At 42.3% G+C, this 20,419-nt stretch overlaps 1 protein-coding gene across 1 annotated transcript in view; it reads right to left on the bottom strand.

Annotated features, from left to right (window-relative positions):
* The window catches only part of fryl (furry homolog, like), a 450,071-nt gene that overhangs the window by 406,354 nt on the left and 23,298 nt on the right, over window positions 1-20,419 (bottom strand). Inside the window, exon 2 of the mRNA XM_067987951.1 lies at window positions 15,515-15,606. The gene's annotated coding sequence lies outside the window, so the exon portion shown is untranslated. The remainder of the gene's footprint in view (window positions 1-15,514; window positions 15,607-20,419) is intronic.

The following is a 20,419-nucleotide window of genomic DNA, read 5'->3' as shown; positions in this document are numbered from 1 at the left end:
AGGATAGTAAAAGACTTCAGGAGGACATTGACAGACTGGTGAAATGGGCAAACACGTGACAGATGAAATTTAACACAGAGAAGTGTAAAGTGATGCATTTTGGTAGGAAGAATGCAGAGAGGCAATATAAACTAAATGGTATAATTTTAAAGGGGGTGCGGGAACAGTGAGACCTGGGGTGCACATACATAAATCTTTGAAGGTGGCAGGACACGTTGAGAAAGTTGTTAAAGAAGCATATGGGATCCTTGGCTTTATTATTAGACATGATGTGGAGATGCCGGTGATGGACTGGGGTTGACAATTGTAAACAATTTTACAACACCAAGTTATAGTCCAGCAATTTTATTTTAAATTCACAAGCCTCCGAAAGCTTGTGAATTTAAAATAAAATTGCTGGACTATAACTTGGTGTTGTAAAATTGTTTACATTTATTATTAGAGGCATTGAGTACAAAAGCAAGGAAGTTATGCGAAACCTTTATAAAACACTAGTTAGGACTCTGCTGAAGTATTATGTTCAATTCTGTGCACCACGCTTTAGGAAGGATGACAAGGCCTTAGAGTGGGTGCTGAAGAGATTTACCAGGATGGTACCAGGGATGAGGGACTTCAGTTGTGTGGAGAATCTGGAGAAGCTGCAGTTGTTCTCCTTAGAACAGAGAAAGTTAGGGGGAGATTTGATAAAGGTGTTCAAAATCATGAACGGTTTTGATAGAGTATATAAGGAGAAACTGTTTCCAGTGGCAGAAGGGTCGATAACCAGAGGACACAGATTTTTTTTAAAAACAGCCAGCACAGGCACGATGCGCCTCATGGCCTCCTCCTGTTCTATACCTACTATGATTATCAGTGCATCACTGATTTTCACCAAGCTGCTCTCCAGCGAAGTGGTAGGAGTGATGTGGTGCTGGCCCAGCAGAGGGATGATGGTGAAACAGGACATGGAAATGGGAACTCCGCTCAAAGCGCTCCCACATCTCACCCGATGTCCCCACTTCAACCAGTACCCAAAATAGTGTCTCCTCTCCCGATGACCAAGTTTGCCCCTGCACAGGTGCAAGTGGAACAGTCTTTGGCGGGGCCCTCGCGAGCTCCAAAACCCAGAGGACTTAACCCAAAAGCATCTCAGCAGTCAGGGCAGGGATCTGAGCGGCCTGCCTCTACTTCTGCTGAAGCCACAGGGGATGCACCACGTAGAAGTGGTGCAAGCGTAAGTTTAAGCAATTGTAGTTTACCAAGGGTATGCACAAGGGTCTTTGAACAAATGTTTTATGTTGTAAGTTATATTTCTTTTTATGTTGGCACATAAAATTCATTCATTATCACCACTTCCAAGTCTACTAAATTATTGCTTCCAAACTTTCAATTGGACCTTCCATTTGCTTCATGATCAATGCCAATAGATGGCGACACTAATTAGGTGGCTGTGCAATGGGTATTTGCGTGGCTGAAGGACTGTTTTGTGCAGGGGTGGGGGGGGGGGCGCGCGGGGGCTTTGTTGGTAGTCATGGTGATGATTTTGCTGGATGGCATGAGTATGTCAAAGATCTTTATTTTTGGAATGTCATAATGAGAACCACAGAGATGAGGGCATCCCGGGCAGCAATGTGCGCGGCTGGTCTAGCGATATATGCACCAGTCATATTCCTCCTTCTCATCCTTCTCCTCCTCATCTTCCTCAACCTCACTGTTGCTGCCAACAGAGGATAGTTGAGGAGCGTCTTCCTCCTCGACCATCTGTAAACGTCTCTGCAGCGCAATGTTGTGCAGGTCGCAGCACACCACGATTATCCTGGAGACCCTTGCTGGAGAGTAATGAAGGGCTCCCCCAGACCCGTCGAAGCATCTGAAGCGCATCTTTAACATGCCTATGGCTTGCTCAATGACACACCTGGTGGTCATGCAGCTCTGGTTGCATCATTGTTGGTGAGGTTCCTCACAGATGTCATGATCCAAATTTGCAGGGGGTACCTCTTGAGTCCAAGGAGCCAGACCTTAAGTATGTCCCTTGCCTGGAAGAGGTCTGGAATGTTTGTATGGCTCAAAAATGAAGGCATCATGACAGTTGCCAGGGAATCTGGTGCACACCTGCAGAAATCTCTTGTTGTGGTCACAGACCATCTGTGCATTGATGGGGTGATAGCTCTTTCGGTTAATGAATACTGCTGGTTCACGTGGTGGTCCTCGGATTGCCACGTGTGTGCAATCAATTGCACCCTGCACCCATGGGAAGCCAGCAAGAGAGGGAAAACCCAGTGCCCGCTTATTCTAGCTGTTGTCATCATGGGAGAAGTTCACATAATCGGACACCCCGGCAAACAATCAATCCGTCACCTGTCTTATACACTTGTGTGCCGACAATTGAGAGACCCTGCAGATGCCACCAGTGGAGCCCTAAAAGGAAGCAGGGGCAAAGAAATTCAGGACTGTGGTTACTTTCAGTGTAATGGGTAATGCGTGGCCATCAGGTCCAGCAGGGAGCAGCTCTTCCTGAAGGAGGTTGCAGATGTCTGCAACCACCTGCCGACTCAACATGAGCCTGCGTAGGCACTGCTTCTCAGAGAGGTCCAGGAAGCTCAGCCTCTGTCTGTAAATCCTCCCACATGGGTAGTGCCTCCTGCAACCTCGGCCCCACTGTTGGTGTCCTCTCTGCTGTTCTTCAGATCCTTGTTGTGGACCTCTATCTTGTGCACCTGCAGATCCCAGAACTGCATGATGTGCCTGCCCTGGATGGTGATTTTCCTCTTCCTCAGATGTACTGAGAAATAGATCCATTGCGTCCCTCCATCCTGATCTTATCAGTTTGAGAGGCTCCAAAATATAGGTAAAGAAGTCTGAAAACAAGGATTCTCAGTCTCAACAAAGAAATCTCAGTCTCAACACAAAGAACCCTCAGCCAAATGATTGCCTGAGAGAACTGAGTGACCAGCTGTAATACCTGATATTTTATTGAGGTGTCTCAATCATAGATTTAAAATTGTAAACAATTTTACAACACCAAGTTATAGTCCAACAAATTTATTTTAAATTCCACAAGCTTTCGGAGGCTTCCTCCTTCGTCAGGTGAACGGTGTAGAAATGTAGAAATGTAGATTTCTACACGGTTCACCTGACGAAGGAGGAAGCCTCCGAAAGCTTGTGGAATTTAAAATAAATTTGTTGGACTATAACTTGGTGTTGTAAAATTGTTTACAATTGTCAACCCCAGTCCATCACCGGCATCTCCACATCATAGATTTAAAAGGTCCAAATGAGTTTCTGCTGCAACTCACCTCTATTTCAATGGCATCTTTCAGAAGCCATGGGAAACATGTGCAGGAGAAGTTAAATCCATTTGTGTTGCAGAATCCACAAAAAATTAGGTACCTCAGGTATTTAAATTACCTACATTGCCCCTTTAAAATCGGCCCGTCGGCTTTAAGTGGGGACAGGTCTTCCGGGTTTCGGTTATGAGCGCGCATCCAAACACACCTGGGCTAAACCCGGAAATGGGTACGTTGAAGCCAGGATGCAGTCCCGCTTCCAACTTCTGTCATTTTGACGTGACACCCGCCCCAACCCACTCATTCTTGGGGGTTAAAATTCCCTTCAATGATTCCGCAGATTAATTTTGAATGTACCCCCTTCGAGCGCAGGCTGTGTCCTCTGGTTCTACAGTTCTGGACAAGGTAAATATAAGAGCATAAGAAATAGGAGGAGTAGTAGATCTTCAACCTCAACTCCACTTTCCCACCCTATCCCCATAATCCCTTGATTCACTTAGTGTCCAAAAATCTATCGATCTCAGTTTTGAATATACTCAATGACCGAGCAACCACAGCCCTCTGGGGTAGAAAATTCCAAAGATTCACAACCCTCTGAGTAAAGACATTTTTCCTCATCTTGATCCTAAATGGCTGACCTCTTATCTTGAGACTATGACCCCTAGTTCTTGACTGTCCAGCTGGGGAAACAGCCTCTCAGCCTCTACCCCGCCAAGCCCTCTAAGAATTTTATACGTTTCAATGAGATCACCTCCCATTCTTCTAAACTCCAGAGAATATAGGCCCATTCTACTCAATCTCTCCTCAAAGGACAACCCTCTCATCCCAGGAATGGATCTAGTGAACCTTCTCTGCACCCCCCTCTAAGGCAAGTATATCCTTCCTTAGTTAAGGAGGTCAAAGCCGTACACAGTACTCCAGTGTGGCCTCACCAGAGCCCCATATAATTGCAGCAAGACCTCCTTACTATTATACTCCAACGCCCTTGCAATAACGGCTAACATACCATTTGCCTTCCTAATTGCTTGCAGTACTTACATGTTCACTTTCTGTGATTCAAGGACACCCAAATCCCTCTGACTACCAACATTTCTTAGTCTCTTATGTTTTAAAAAATATTCTGCTTTTCTATTCTTCCCCACATTATACTCCATCTGCCAACTTCACGCACAATCCCTTAACCTGTCTATATGCCTTTGCAACCTCCTCACTGCTTACTTTCCCACCTAGCTTTGTATCATCAGCAAATTTGGATGCGTTACGCTCGGTCCTCTCATCTAAATCATTGATAAATATTGTAAACAGCTGAGGCCCAAGCACTGATCATTACGGCACCCGACTAATTACAACTCGCCAACCTGTAAAACAGCTTCTTTTCCAGAAATCATGTTAAGAATCATTGATAACCCCTTCTCTGGGCATACAGAGTATCTCTAATAATCCCTTCTAACTGTAGAATAAAATTGACTCAAAGAATTATCTGAACTCATGTTGTAATCTTCCAGAATTCACTAGATTAGAAAACTGCAAACGTAACACCCCTATTCAAGAAGGGAGTGAGACAGAATGCAGGTATCTACAGACCAGTTAGCCTAACATCTGTCATTTGGAAAATGCTAGAATCCATTATTAAGGAAGTAGTAGCAGGACATTTGGAGACTCATAATACAATCAAGGAGAGTCAATGTGGCTTTATGAAGGGGAAATCATGTCTGACAAATTTATTAGAGTTCTTTGAGGAAGTAACGGGCAGGGTGGATAAAGGGGAACCAATGGATGAGTATATTTGGATTTCCAAAAGGCATTCGATAAGGTGCCACATAAAAGATTACTGCACAAGATAAGAGCTCATGGTGTTGGAGGTAATATACTGGCATGGATAGAGGATTGGCTAACTAACAGAAAACAGAGAGTCGGGATAAAAAGGTCATTTGCAAAATGGCAATCTGTAACTAGTGGGGTGCCGCAGGGATCAGTGCTGGGGCCTCAACTATTTACAATATATATCAGTGACTCGGATGAAGGAACAGAGTGTCTTGTGGCCAAATTTGCTGATGATACAAAGATAGGTGGAAAAGCAAGTTGTGATGAGGACACAAAGTGTCTGCAAAGGGATATTGACAGGTTAAGCAAATGGGCAAAAATTTGGCAGATGGAATACAATGTGGGAAAATGTGAAGTCATCCACTTTGGGAGGAATAATAAAAAAGCAAAATATTTATTTGAATGGCGAAATACTACAAAATGCTGCGGTACAGAGGGATCTGGGTGTCCTCGTACATGAAACACAAGAAGTCAACATACCAGATGCAGCAGGTAATCCGGAAGGCAAACGGAATATTGGTCTTTATTTCTAGGGGGATGGAATATAAAAGCAGGGAACTCATGCTACAACTGTACAGGGTGCTGGTGAGACCACGCCTGGAGTAGTACTGCGTACAGTTCTGGTGCCCTTATTTAAGGAAGGACATACTTGCATTGGAGGCAGTTCAGAGAAGGTTCACTAGGTTGATTCCAGGTGTGGAAGGGCTGTCTTATGAGGAAAGATTGAACAGGTTGGGTCTATACTCATTGGAGTTTAGAAGAATGAGAGGAGATCTTATTGAAGCATACAAGATTCTGAGGGGACTCGATAGGGTAGATGCTGAGAGGATGTTTCCCCTCATGGGGGAATCTAAAACTAGGGGGCATAGTCTCAGAATAAGGGGTCGCCCGTTTAAGACGGAAATGAGGAGGAATTTCTTCTCCCAGAGGGTGAATCTTTGGAATTCTTTACCCCAAAAAGCTGTGGAGGCTGAGTCATTGAATACATTCAAGGCTGAGATTGACAAAGTTTTGATAAGCAAGGGAGTCAGAGGATATGGGGAAAGGACTGGAAAGTGGAGTTGAGGTAAAAATCAGATCAGCCATGATCTCATTAAATGGCGGAGCAGGCTCGAGGGGTCGAATGGCCAATTCATACTCCTATCTCATAGTCTTATGGATAGGTCTCAGCCATAATGGCATGCACCGTGGACTGTTGAAAGAAGTCAGAAAGAAGATAGCAGGGGGCCTTGCTGCAAATTTTCTATCCTCATTAAATATGCAAACTGTGCCATTGGACTGACAAGTAGCCAATGTAACAACCTTTGTTCAAGAAGGAAAAGAAGGATAAATGGGTTAACTATAGCCCAGTTAGTCTAACACCAGTTGCGAGCAAAATCTTGAAATCCTTACCTCAAGATAAAATTAGTGAAGATTTAGAAATGCATGGGTTAATCAAGGACAGCCAGCACAGAGTTATTAAAAGGAAGTTGTGTGATATATATGGATTTTCAAAAGGTATGCATTAAGGTGTCTCACAAGCAGCTTATTAGAAAAATTGAGATATATCGTATAAGAGGAAATGTAGTAGCAGATAGAAAGCTGACTGACAAGACAGGAATTAGGGTGAATTGAAGTTTCTTGGAGCAGTTATATACAAACACAAATATACATATATATACACATACACAAAAATCTATGTGGAAATTGGTGAAAAACAATTTTAAAAAGGTCTTTAAGGATGGGAAACTAATTAAAAATATACATACCCTTACACAAACTGGTGGCAGTTCTGATGATTCAACTACCAAAAACTTTTTTAAAAAATCCCCAAACATAAGTGTCCTTTTTTTAAAAAAAAATGGGTGGTTTGTGTGTGGAGTAAAATATGGAGATAAAATTCAGATCAACTTTTTTTTAAACTGATACTATTTTCCCATACATATTTCTTTTTAAAGTGGCATTCTAAACTATATGCCACACTTCAGAGACACAAATATTCTTTATTTAAAAACCCTGCCAACCTTTAAATCTAATTTGCAAATGCTGTTGTTGCTGACATATGTTCCAGCTGCTAAATTCCATTTAAAACCCGATAAAGTCAAATAGAGGCCAGTGGACAGCCTATGCCTAAATTTCCATTTGCCAAGGGTGGCTGCATTTTTTCTATTATACTGTCACTATAGTTAGAGTTATGATTAACAAGCACATTTCTGCAATGATTGAATTCAACCAAGTACTACACCTTTCCTACCTCATGAGTGAGTTATTTTCACATCAGCCAAGAGACAATATAAGAGCATGGTGGAATTCAAATCAACATGCACCAACAAGTTCTTGAAGGCAGGGGATGAAAATTTAGATAAACGCATGGGGGTTTTAATGGGCTATGTTGTAACACAAATAAAGCTCTAATTTTGTTTGGAAAATTTCCATAGGAGTCAAAAAGTTTTCTTTAGTCTGGCACCAGTAATTACTAACAGTTGTTGATTCATAAATAGCTGTTTACTGCTATCAATAAAATACAACTCCAGAAATGATTGATTTTCAAAATATAACGGATACATGAAACATTACTTCAGAGGGATTTGATGACATTATAAAGGCAGCCAGAACTTGAACCAATACTATGTTTGGCCCCTCCTATTCACATAAATGCATTACTTATGTGAACAACTGGCAGTTTTTTTGGTATCAGAGCTTTTAGGCACTAATAATAATGAGAAAAAATAAATAATTTACTGTCTTCATTCTCTGAATCAAACCATCCTCTATATGCAGCAGCTGTGAGCAACTCATCACAGTGAAAACAAGGTAAGTACAAATGCAGGACACCATTTGGCCCATCTAGCTCATCCTTCCACAGAAACTCAGAATTCCTTCACTTTATAGTGCTCCCATTGGCGAAGTATTTATGGGGTACAGAGGCCCTGAGGTCCCAAAATGAGCAAGACTGCTAACTCTTCTTTGGATAGGATGACCAGACCGACAAGAATTAGGTCATAGTGTTCCAGCAGGCTCCTTTACCATCAGATGGAAACTTGGTCTGCAGAAAAGCCAGAACTTTTCCATCAAGTATGGCAGTGAGCAAGTATGCCCAGGACAGCAGACTACTCGTTTTACCATATCTATATATCCTTTGCAGCCTGTCAGTTCTCAGTCTGAAAGAGGTCTTCTATCTACAGACAGGATAACATTGATAGGCATTTCAGCTCTTATTAAATAAGGACCAGAAAAAGCACCTAATAACAGAATCCCACCAGTGGATATTGTGGTTGGCTACCTCATCTCCCCAAACCAATCTGCAAAAATATGCATCTTGACCAGCCCAACCCTTTCAAGTTCTTTTTTAGGAATATAAAATTTGGACAGAAGATTTCAGGATCGTCAACATGTTGTATGGAGTGCAAAAACATAGATCTCATCAGCTGCTCCTACACCAGGACTCTCCCAAAAGTTCTATTAGGATCATGGATCTTTCAGTCATTCATAGTATCTCAGGAACCATTCTCAGTTCAACAAATTGGAAGAAATAATTCATCTGAATCAAGAGCAGAAGCTGAACCTAGGCAAATCACAATGGCAATAGTTCCAGACACCAAAGGACTGGGATATACTGGCAGGTGACAGAGAAAACAAGATCAGCTATTCAATCCCGGCTGAAGATGGATCTCCAGAAGAAATGATAGAAACTCCTAGATAGGTTTGACTACTTTTTATTACTGAAGCTCAAAGTGACTGGACCCTCAGACCTATCAATTGATGTGGGCCGAGTTACTGATTATCCCCACAACCCCTCCAGCGTATGTCTGTGCTATGAGTTCCAAAACTGGAATTGAATATTGGTATGTTAGTACCATGCAAGATTTTCAATTGGCCTTGACATCGCCACTGGAGGTGGTATAAACTGCAAAGCATATTGCCTCTCATCACTTATTGTTTATCTCAACACAGAAGTGGTAGTCCCAAACCTCAGCCTAACAATTTTTCCTCTAAGGAAATAGAAATTATGAGGAGGGCAGTAACGCATTCAAGAATTCTGGAAATGGCAGCAAAAATGCCCAAATTCAAGGCAGATCAGTAATAACTCCTGACCAATCATTCCTCCAGGTTTTGGGAAAGCCGTCCAAGGTCTCTGTCTGACAAACAGCGGAGGAGCAGAATGTCAAATTTCAAGAACAAGCCTGATGGAACTTTAAAGAAAGTCCATTCAAGTTAAGCCTGTAGCTTATGCCAATTTCTACCTGTCGTGTATTTTTTGAAAAACATTTATTCAACTTACAGCACTGGAGACAGGGGTAGGGGGAATATAAAGCAACAAGCTTCCCTGCTATCTGCTTTCTGATCATGAGGAAAGAAGTTAATCATCTCTTGTCACACAAACCTATTATTTTTAAGTTTGGAACTGCTCCGAACTAAGATTATCCTGAAAAAATTGCAATTAAACTCTTAAACGGGAGAAGTGATCCACCCGTGGCTAAGAACATAAGAAATAGGAGCAGGGGGAGGCAATAAGGCCCCTCGAGCCTATCCGCCATTCAATCAGATCATGGCTGATCTTCAACCTCAACTCCACTTTCCTGCCCGATCCCCATACCCCGTAATTCCCCTAGAGTCCAAAAATCTGCCCATCTCAGCCTTGAATATACTCAATGACTGAGCATCCACAGCCATCTGGGATAGAGAATTCTGAAGATTCACAATCCTGAGTGAAGAAATTCCTCCTTATCTCAGTCTTAAATGGCCGACCCCTTATCCTGCGACAATGCCCTCTAGTTCTAGACTCTCCAGCCAGGGGAAACAAACTCTCAGCATCTACCCTGTCAAGCTCTCTCAGAATCTTATATGTTTCAAAGAGATCACCTCTCATTCTTCTAAACTCCAGAGAGTATAGGCCCATTCTACTCAATCTCTCCTCATAGGACAACCCTCTCATCCCAGGAATTAATCTAGTGAACCTGCGCTGCACCGCCTCTAAGGCGAATATATCCTTCCTTAGATAAGGAGACCAAAACTGTACGCAGTACTCCAGGCAAGATCTCACCAAAGGCCTGTACAATTGTAGTAAGACTTCCTTACTCTTGTACTCCAACCCCCTTGCAATAAAGGCCAACGTGCCATTTGCTTTCCTAATTGCCTGCTGTACCTGCATGCTAACTTTTTGTGTTTCTTGTACCAGGACACCTGTCTCTCTGGACACTAATGTTTAATAGTTTCTTAACTAAAGAAGTTACAGATAGTATTAGGTTAAAAGAAGAGGCTTATAATGTTGCCTAGAAGAGTAGTAAGCCTGAGGATTGGAAGAGTTTTAGAAACCAGAAAAGGATGACCAAAAATTGATAAAGAGGGCGAAAATAGAATGAGAGTAAACTATCAAGATATATAAAAACAGAAGTAAGAGCTTCTACGAGTATATAAAAAGGAAGAGAGTAGCGAAAGTAAATGTGGGTCCCTTAGAGGCTGAGACAGGAGAAATTATAATGGGGAATAAGGAAATGGTACCAGAGAAATTAATGGGACTAAAAGCCGACAAATCACCTGGACCTGGTGGCCTACAACCTAGGGTTCTAATACAGGTGGCTGCAGAAATAGTGGATGCATTGGTTGTGATCTTACAAAATTGGAAGGTAGCAATTGTAACATCACTATTCAACAAAAGAGGAAGAGAGAAAACAGGGAACTGCACGTTAATTGCAGAGATAAACGGGTTTGACCTCATAGCCATTACAGAGACAGGATTGCAAAATGACTAAGGTTGGAAACTGAATATTCCAATGCGTTATGACATTTAGAAAAGACAGGCAGAATGGAAATGGAGGAGGTGTATCAATAATAATAAAGGAAGACATAAGGACAGTGGTGAGAAAGGATCTCAGTTCGGAAGATAAGGAAGTAGAATCAGTGTTGGTAGAAGAAAGAAATAACAAGCAGCAGAAAACACTGGTGGGAGTAGTTTATAGGTCCCCTAATAGTAGCAATACCGTTGGACAGAGTATTAATCATGAAACAATAGGAGCTTGTAACCAAGGAAATGCAGTCATCATGGGGGACTTTAATCTGCATATAGACTGGGCAAATCAAATTGGCAAAGGTAGTTTGGAAGACAAGTTCATGGAATGTATTCGAGACAGTTTCCTCGAGCAATATGTCAGGGAACCAACCAGGGAACAGATTATTTTAGATCTTGTATTATGTAATGGCATAGGGTTAATTAATAATCTCACAGTAAAAGAACCTCTAGGGAAGAGTGATCAAATATGATTTGGGTGTCCTTGTACACAAAACACAAAGTTAACATGCAGGTACTGCAAGCAATTAAGAGGCAAATGGTATGCTGGCCTTAATTGCAAGGGGGTTATAATGTAAGAGTAAGGAAGTCTTGCTGCAATTGTACAGGGCTTTGGTGAGACCACACCCAGATTAAGCCATTGAAAAATATAACAGTAACCTGAAAAAATGTTTCAAAATTTGTTCTCCAACTATTTTGGAAATCATTTAAAATCACAAAGAAATTCATCAATCCCATTATAGGATAAGGACAAGTATGACCTTCCACTTGGACGGAGAGAATCCGACTACACAAGCTGGAAAATTGTGCACACTGCAATACTCAGAACATAAGAACTTAAAAAATAGGAGCAGGAGTAGGCCATACTGCCCTGCGAGCCTGCTGCGCAATTCAATGAGATTATGGCAGTTCTTCGACCTCAACTCCCATATCCCTAGATTCCCCTAGAGTCCAAAAATCTATCGATCTCAGTCTTGAACATACTCAACGACTGAGCATCCACAGCCCTCTGGAGTAGAGAATTCCAAAGATTCACAGCCATCTGAGTGAAGAAATTTCTCCTCATCTCAGTCCTAAATGACTGACACCTTATCCTAGTACTATGTCCCCTAGTTCTAGACTCTCCAGCCAGGGGAAAAAGCCTCTCAGCATCTACCCTGTCAAGTCCTCTCAGAATCTTATATGTTTCAATGGCCTCACCTCCCATTCTTCTAAACTCCAGATTCCACTCAATCTCTCCTCAAAGGACAACCCTCTCATCCCAGGAATCAATCTAGTGAATCTTCATTGCACTGCCTCTAAGGCAAGTATATCCTTCCGTAGGTAAGACGACCAAAACTGTACACAGTATTCCAGGTGTGGTCTCACCAAAGCCCTGTACAATTGCAGCAAGTCTTCCTTACTCTTGTACTCCAACCTCTTGCAATAAAGGCCAACATACCATTTGCCTTCCTAATTGCCTGCAATACCTGCATGCTAACATTCTGTGTTTTGTGTAGAAATCCCTCTTATCACCAATATTTAATAGTTTCTCACCATTTAAAAAATATTCTGTTTTTCTACTATTCCTACCACAGTGAATAACCTCACATTTCCCCACATTATACTCCATCTGCCATGTTCTTGTCTACTCACTTAACCTGTCGATATCCCTTTGCAGACTCTTCATGTCCTCCTCATAGCTTACTTTCCCACCTAGCATTGTATCGTCAGCAAACTTGGATACATTACACTCGGTCCCTTCCATCCTCTATCCATGCTAATATATTACCCCGAACCCCATGAGTCCTTGTGTAGCAACCTTTCATCTGGCACCTTATCGAATACCTTTTGAAAATCCAAATGTACTACATCCACTCATTCCCCTCTATCTACCCTGCCAGTTACATCCTCAAGAAACTCTAATACGTTTGTCAAACACGATTCCTCTTTCATAAAACCATGTTGCCCTTTTACCACATTCTTAATAATGGATTCCAGCATTTTCTGGCCTGTTGTTCCCTGTTTTCTCGCTCACTCCTTTCTATGAATCTCAGGAATTTTGGAAGATCACAACCAATGCATCCACTATCTCTGCAGCCACCTCTTTTAAAACACTAGGATGTAGGCCATCAGATCCAGGGGATTTGTCAGCTTTTAGTCCCTTTAATTCCTCCGGTACTTTTTCTTTACTAATATTAATTACTTTAAGTTCCCCACTCTCATTTGCCCCTTGGTTCCCCACTATTTCTGGTATGTTTTTTGTGTCTTCTACTGTGAAGACAGATACAAAATATTTGTTCAACGTCTCTGCCATTTCTTTATTCCCCATTATAATTTCTCCTGTCTCAGCCTTTAAGGGACCCATGTTTACTTTCGCTACTCTCTTCCTTTTAACATACTTGTAGAAGCTCTTACAATCTGTCTTTATATTTCTCGCGAGTTTACTCTCATATTCTATCTTCTCCCTTTATCAATTTTTTGGTCATCCTTTGCTGGTTTCTAAAACTCTCCCAAATCTTCAGGCTTACTACTCTTCTTGGCAACATTACAAGCCTCTTCTTTTAACCTAATACTATCCTTAACTTCTTTAGTTAGCCACGGATGGATCACTTTTCCCGTGGAGTTCTTATTTCTCAATGGAACGTATATTTGTTGAGAATATTGAAATATTTATTTAAATGTCTGCCATTGCTTTTCAACCATCATACCCTTTAATTTAATTTCCCAATCTACCTTAGCCAACTCACCCCTCACACCTATGTAATTGGCTTTATTTAAGTTTAAGAATCTAGTTTCGGACTTAAGTACGTCACTCTCAAATTCAATGTGAAATTCTACCATATTATGATCACTCTTCCCCAGAGGATCCTTTATTGTGAGATTACTAATTAACCCTGTCTCATTGCTGCAGGAGTTCCTCAGGGCAGTGTCCTAGGCCCAACCATCTTCAGCTGCTTCATCAATGACCTTCCCTCCATCATAAGGTCAGAAATGGGGATGTTCGCTGATGACTGCACAGTGTTCAGTTCCATTCGCAACCCCTCAGATAATGAAGCAGTCCGAGCCTGCATGCAGCAAGACCTGGACAACATCCAGGCTTGGGCTCATAAGTGGCAAGTAACATTCGTGCCAGATAAGTGCCAGGCAATGACCATCTCCAACAAGAGAGAGTCTAACCACCTCCCCTTGACATTCAACGGCATTACCATCGCCGAATCCCCCACCATCAACATCCTGGGGGTCACCATTGACCAGAAACTTAACTGGACCAGCCATATAAATACTGTGGCTACGAGAGCAGGTCAGAGGCTGGGTATTCTGCGGCGAGTGACTCACCTCCTGACTCCCCAAAGCCTTTCCACCATCTACAAGGCACAAGTCAGGAGTGTGATGGAATACTCTCCACTTGCCTGGATGAGTGCAGCTCCAACAACACTCAAGAAGCTCGACACCATCCAAGATAAAGCAGCCCGCTTGATTGGCACCCCATCCACCACCCTAAACATTCACTCCCTTCACCACCGGCGCACTGTGGCTGCAGTGTGTACCATCCACAGGATGCACTGCAGCAACTCGCCAAGGCTTCTTCGACAGCACCTCCCAAACCCGCGACCTCTACCACCTAGAAGGACAAGGGCAGCAGGCACATGGGAACAACACCACCTGCACGTTCCCCTCCAAGTCACACACCATCCCGACTTGGAAATATATCGCCGTTCCTTCATTGTCGCTGGGTCAAAATCCTGGAACTCCCTTCCTAACAGCACTGTGGGAGAACCGTCACCACATGGGCTGCAGCGGTTCAAGAAGGCGGCTCACCACCACCTTCTCGAGGGCAATTAGGGATGGGCAATAAATGCCGGCCTTGCCAGCGACGCCCACATCCCGTGAACGAATAAAAAAATTTTAAAAAATTAAAAATTCGGACAAGACAAGATCTAAAATAGCCTGTTCCCCGGTTGGTTCCATGACGGAAGGGGAACAAGATGTACAGAAACAATTTAACCAAAGTTAAAAGGAGTGCACTGTATTAGAAAGTGATTTATAAAAAGACTAAAAGTTAGAAATTACAATGTTTAACAATGGAAAAATAATGTCAATTTAGGCGACAGAGTACACATAAATAACCATAGGAAAGTTTACAGTACATAAAGGGGAATTCTCACCATGTAAACAGAAAGTATGACTGATAACAACAGAACAACTTCAACTTTGAGTCTTTCTATATTAATATGGAAGGTTCCAGTAGCACGTTACAATCACACAACTACAAAATTTGAACAAGCAAAACTGGGTTCTTTTAGTATTCTTTCATCCAATTCAGTAGCACCTTACCAAGATTGTTCACATTTCAATTTTATACTCAAAGCTGAACCATAATAAACAATTGCTTTGTGTACTACACTGTCATTTATGTAAACACTTCTCCACAATAGATTTACTAATTTACAAAGCAAATTAGTGTCCAGTTATCAAAACAATGAATCCACTCTATCTTCTAATTCTGATAAATGGAGAGCACTTTCACTTAAGTTGAAAATCTACAGGTACAGATGTTCACACTGGATTCCCAAGAACAAATTTTAGAAACAGAGTATGCCTGAATGCTATTTTTTTTTTGCACCTCTATTAATTCTTCATACTTAAAGGAACAATACTAGATTTTTGCACCTACCTAAATTTTGTATGGTGATCAGTCTTGCCTAAATTCCATAGAGATGGGTTGAGTCTTCCTCAAATGGTAAAATCACCATAGGACAAGAAAATCTGCAACAAAATAACTGATTTAGTACTGTAATTATTTAGTGTTAAATTTAAAACATAAAACTTCAATAAGAGCTTATGAATATGGTGATCAGTCACTATATGAAAGGTGATTTCCTCTTTTTAAAATAGTCTAAGTTTATGCAAGCAACAAACATTTTAAAAAAGCAACAGTACCCCTGCACACATTTGGGGGTTCTTAAACCTTGCCTCTGATAATCTGCACCGAAGCTCTTGATTTAGGTAAGCATTGGGTACCCTGCAGGGAGCGTGTGCACTCCAAATTGGCAAACAAAAAATTCTACCTGTGAGGATTTCTCAGCCATTTTGGTTGGAGACTCCTAAACATGGTGGTGGGTTTCTGCACATGTAAGACACCGAGTTGACCAAAAAAAAGGAATTTGTGCATGGATCCAAATCTTATATGCATGTTTACCTGCAAACTTGAAGAAGCAATTCAAACCCAGTAATTAGGATTGCTGAGGATAGATTCAGCCACGCAAGTCCTTTTTGGGCAAGCCCATGGTCTCCCTCTGTTCCGCTACTGCGAGTAGCTGCCTCACATTGAGCAGCAACTCAAAGGTCTTATCCTCCATTCCCAGTGACCATCCCACCCAGCCTGCTCCTTGAGGATTAATCCCTCGAACCTCATCTTGATCCCACCAGTGGATCATCAACCAATGCACCACTCCACATTGCCCTCACTTGCAAACAAGGCCATCACGATCTCACTGTGGATGAATCTACTAACACTATTGCCCTAACAGAAACCTGGTTTAAGAACATAAGAAATAGGAGCAGGAGTAGGCCAATCAGCCCCTCGAGCCTGCTCCGCCATTCAATAAGATCATGGCTGATCTGATCCTAACCTCAAATCTAAATTCATGTCCAATTTCCTGCCCGCTCCCCGTAACCCCTAATTCCCTTTACTTCTAGGAAACTGTCGATTTCCGTTTTAAATTTATTTAATGATGTAGCTTCCACAGCTTCCTGGGGCAGCAAATTCCACAGACCTACTACCCTCTGAGTGAAGAAGTTTCTCCTCATCTCAGTTTTGAAAGAGCAGCCCCTTATTCTAAGATTATGCCCCCTAGTTCTAGTTTCACCCATCCTTGGGAACATCCTTACCGCATCCACCCGATCAAGCCCCTTCACAATCTTATATGTTTCAATAAGATCACCTCTCATTCTTCTGAACTCCAATGAGTAGAGTCCCAATCTACTCAACCTCTCCTCATATGTCTGCCCCCTCATCCCCGGGACTAACCGAGTGAACCTTCTTTGTACTGCCTCGAGAGCAAGTATGTCTTTTCTTAAGTATGGACACCAAAACTGTATGCAGTATTCCAGGTGTGGTCTCACCAATACCTTATATAACTGCAGCAATACCTCCCTGTTTTTATATTCTATCCCCCGAGCAATAAAAGCCAACATTCCGTTGGCCTTCTTGATCACCTGCTGCACCTGCATACTAACTTTTTGATCTTCTTGCACTAGGACCCCCAGATCCCTTTGTACTGCAGTACTTTCCAGTTTCTCACCATTAAGATAATAACTTGCTCTCTGATTTTTCCTGCCAAAGTGCATAACCTCACATTTTCCAATATTGTATTGCATCTGCCAAATCTCCGCCCACTCACCCAGCCTGTCTATATCCCAGTGTAGGTTTTTTTATGTCCTCCTCACTCTCCACTTTCCCTCCCATCTTTGTATCATCTGCAAACTTTGATACGTTACACTTGGTCCCCTCCTCCAAATCGTTAATATAGTTTGTAAAGAGTTGGGGACCCAGCACCAACCCCTGCGGAACACCACTGGCTACTGGTTGCCAGTCCGAGAATGAACCGTTTATCCCAACTCTCTGCTTCCTGTTAGATAACCAATCTTCCACCCATGCCAGAATATTACCCCCAATCCAGTGATTCTTTATCTTGAGCAATAATCTTTTACGTGGCACCTTGTCGAATGCCTTCTGGAAGTCTAAATACACTACGTCCACTGGTCCCCTTTATCCACCCTGCACGTTATGTCCTCAAAGAACTCAAGCAAATTTGTCAGACATGACTTCGCCTTCGTAAAGCCATGCTGACTTTGTCCTATTAAATTATGTTTATCCAAATGTTCCGCTACTGTCTCCTTGATAATAGATTCCAAAATTTTACCCACCACAGATGTTAGGCTAACTGGTCTATAATTTCCAGCCTTCTGCCTACTACCCTTTTTAAATAAGGGTGTTACATTGGCAGTTTTCCAATCTGCCGGGACCTTTGCCGAGTCCAGAGAATTTTGGAAAATTATTACCAAAGCATCCACAATCCCTACTGCCACTTCCCTCAAGACCCTCGGATGTAAGCCATCAGGTCCAGGGGATTTATCCGCCTTGAGTCCCATTATTTTACTGAGTACCAATTCCTTAGTGATTTTAATCGTATTTAGCTCCTCCCCACCTCGAGCCCCATTTGTCCAGTGTTGGGATATTCTTAATGTCCTCTACCGTAAAGGCTGAAACAAAATATTTGTTCAGCATTTTTGCCATCTCCATGTTTCCCACCATTAATTTCCCGGTCTCATCCTCTAAGGGACCTACGTTTGCCTTAGCCACCCGTTTTCATTTTATATAACTGTAGAAACTCTTGCTATCTGTTTTTATATTTTTTGCTAATTTATTTTCATAATCTATCTTCCCTTTCTTAATCAATCCTTTAGTTACTTTTTGCTGTCTTTTGAAGACTTCCCAATCTTCTATCGTCCCACTAAGTTTGGCTACCTTATAAGTCCTTGTTTTTAGTCGGATACTGTCCTTAATTTCTTTACTTAGCAATGGATGGCTGTCATTTCTTTTACACCCTTTTTTCCTCAGTGGAATATATATTTTTTGAAAGTTGTAAAATAACTCCTTGAATGAACACCACTGCTCATGTACCATCTTACCCGTTAATCCATTTTCCCAGTCCACTTTAATCAATTCCGCTCTCATACCATCATAGTCTCCTTTATTCAAGCTCAGTACGCTTGTTTGAGAACCAACCGTCTCACCCTCTAATTGGATATGGAATGTAACCATGTTATGGTCACTCATTCCAAGGGGGATCCTTAACTAGGACATTAATTAATTAATCCTGGCTCATTACAGAGGACCAGGTCCAAGGTTGCTTTCCCCCTTGTAGGATCAGTTACATACTGCTCAAGAAATCCATCCCTAATACACTCAATAAACTCTTCCTCAAGGCTGCCCTGCCCAATTTGATTTGTCCAGTTAATATGATAGTTAAAATCCCCCATAATTATAACTGTTCCCTTATTACATGCCCCGACTATTTCCTGATTAATACTTCTTCCAGCAGAGTTGCAACTATTAGGAGGCCTACATACTACGCCCACGAGTGTTTTTTTTCCCCTTATTATTCCTTATCTCTACCCAAACTGTTTCATTATCCTGATCCTTTGTCCCAATATCATTTCTCTGTATTACAGTGATTCCTTCGTTTATTAACATAGCCACCCCACCTCCCCTTCCTTCCTGCCTGTCCTTCCTGATTGTTAAATAACCTGGCATATTTAATTCCCAGTCGTTGTCACCCTGCAGCCATGTTTCTGTAATGGCCACAAGATCATACCCATATGTAGTTATTTGTGCCGTTAACTCGTCCATTTTGTTACGAATGCTACGTGCATTCAGATAAAGAACTTTCAAATATGTTTACAGGCAGCGACACATTCTATCAAATTCCATTCAGACCACCACAACAGTGGCGTAGCTCTCATGGAAAAGTCCCATCTCAGCCTTTCTCCCTACTCCTCCAGCACCTCTCCTCCTTCAAGAATCAAGCCTTCTTCCATCCCACCTGCCATTTAAAATCACTGTCATCTATCACCACCCCCCCCAAACCCATCAATGTCATAATTGAAATTTCTACCATTCTCTCTTCCCTTGTGTTGGGTGATTTCAACCTACAATTAAGCTCCTAGTCCCCTCACCTCATTCAATTTCAACCTCCCACCCAGATCTACGGCTACTCTCTCGACCTCACCTTCTCACATTACCTCGCCAAAGTCTCAATGCAATATCTTCCTCATCTCCTTTACTATTCATTCTTCCCTCCGTCTTCCTCCAATATCTCTGCCACTGTTGACCTGCTCAACTGCTCCCTCACCTCTGTTTCTGATCCCCTTATTCCCACCAAATCACTATCTCCTGCTGTTCCTCTGTACAATTCCCATCTTCGTTCCCTTGAGCCTTGCGCCTGCCTTACTCATACCAACAAAAGCAGTCTCGCCAAATTCATAATTAACATTCTCTGCAACTGTAACTGTGGTGATCAACCATGCCATCCTCCTCCATCACCCATCCTCTTTTGTCTAGCTGTGTGGGGCTACACTTGCATAGTTCCACTCCTTTCTGTCCCAATGCAGTCAATGCATCTCCGCCAATGTCTTCTATTCCAGCCCTGACAAGAGCAGCAAGCACATGGGAACACCACCACCTGCACATTCCCCTCCAAGTCACACACCATCCCGACTTGGAAATATATCAGCGTTCCTTCATCGTCGCTGGGTCAAAATCCTGGAATTCCCTACCCAACGGGACTGTGGGAGAACCTTCACCACATGGACTGCAGCGGTTGAAGGCAGTGGCTCACCACCACCTTCTCAAGGGCAATTAGGGATGGGCAATAAATACTGGCCTTGTCAGCTACGCCCACATCCCATGAACAAATAAAAAAAAGTAGTCATCTCTGGAGTTCAAGGATCGATCCCTGGGCACCATCCTCTTCCTCATTAACATGCTGCCACAGTGACGTCATTCACACACTTA

The sequence above is a fragment of the Heptranchias perlo genome, chromosome 1 (assembly GCF_035084215.1).
Source record: "Heptranchias perlo isolate sHepPer1 chromosome 1, sHepPer1.hap1, whole genome shotgun sequence".
NCBI lineage: Eukaryota > Metazoa > Chordata > Chondrichthyes > Hexanchiformes > Hexanchidae > Heptranchias > Heptranchias perlo.
The sequence above is the reverse complement of the archived record's forward strand: the minus strand, read 5'-3'. Positions and strand labels throughout refer to the sequence as shown.